The sequence below is a fragment of the Nannospalax galili genome, unplaced genomic scaffold, assembly GCF_000622305.1.
Source record: "Nannospalax galili isolate Female #2095 unplaced genomic scaffold, S.galili_v1.0 scaffold1200, whole genome shotgun sequence".
Lineage (NCBI taxonomy): Eukaryota > Metazoa > Chordata > Mammalia > Rodentia > Spalacidae > Nannospalax > Nannospalax galili.
In genome coordinates, this window is record NW_008347131.1 from 1,121,691 (window position 1) to 1,123,086 (window position 1,396).

Consider the following 1,396-nt stretch of genomic DNA (forward strand, 5'->3'; position numbering starts at 1 on the left):
TCTGTTGCTATGTAACGCAAGTGGTCCAGGAACTCATCCTCCTGCTTCTGCCTCTCATGTGTTGGCATTACAGGCACACCACCTAGACTGAAAGTTCTAATTTTTTTCTTTTCTCATTAAACTTGTTTTAGTGAAAGTTCTAATTTTTTTTTATATATATATGGTTTTTTTTTCCAGAGCTGAGGACTGAACCCAGGGCCTTGTGCTTGCTAGGCAAGTACTCTACCACTGAACTAAATCCCCAACCCTTAAAAAGAAAATTAGCTCAAACTGCTAATTGTCCAGATAGGAAAAAGTGTTCCATGGTGGTCAAAAGGGTTCAAAAGTGCTAAGAGGGCTTAGTGGTTAAGAATGCTTGCCGCTCTTCCAGGGGACCAGCATTCCTCCAGTTCATAGCCACCTCTAACTCGAGCTCCAGGAGATCTGATGCCCTCCTCTGGCCTCCAAGGAGACCTTCACGCATGTGAACTCACATGTACACATATGAATTTTTTTTTTTTTGGTATTTTTGAGACAGGGTTTCCCTGTAGCCCCAGCTGGCCTGGAACTTGCTATGTATACCAGGCTGGTCTTGAATTCACAGAGATCCACCTACCTCTGTCTCCAGAGTGCTGGGATTAAGGGGTACGCCACTACCCCGAGTTATGAATTAAAAAAAATATTTTATTATTTTAATTTTATGTGTATGCATGCATTGCCTGCGTGTAGGCAAGTGCACTCATGTTGTGCAATGCCCGAGGAGGACAGAAGAGGCTGTCAGATCCCCTGGAACTGGAGTTATGGACAGTTGTTAGCTGCCATGTGGGTGCTGGGATTTGAAACTGGGTCTTCTGCAAGAACAACCAGTGTTCTTAACCACTGAGCCATCTCTCCAACCCCGTGAATAAATTTTTTTAAATATTAAGAAAAATTGATAAAGCCAGATACATAGATCAGTGGTAAACACTTCGAATGTGAGAGGCCCTGCTTTGATACACACACATGATAATGAAATGTATGCTAGAAAAATTTCACTCAAATGTGACAAGATAAAGTAAAAATAGGGGCTGACCTACATGTGTAGAGTGACCCCTCTTTTTGTTTCCTTATTTCTTTTGAACTGAGTCTCACTCTATTATCCTGGAACTCACAGCAATCCTCCTGTCTTAGTGTCTCAAGTGCTAGGATTACATTTGGCAGCTGCCATACCTAGCTTGGATAACCCTCTTTTTCTTCTTTTTTTAGACAGGGTCTCAGTATGTAACCCTGACTAGCCTAGAACTTGGTATATAGATCAGGCTAGCTTCAAACTCATGACTTCTACCTCCCAAGCACTAGGATTATAGGCATGAGCCACCGTGCCCAGCTGAATGACCCTTCTTTAATATAACTCTAAATTTTTTTTAAAAAATATTTT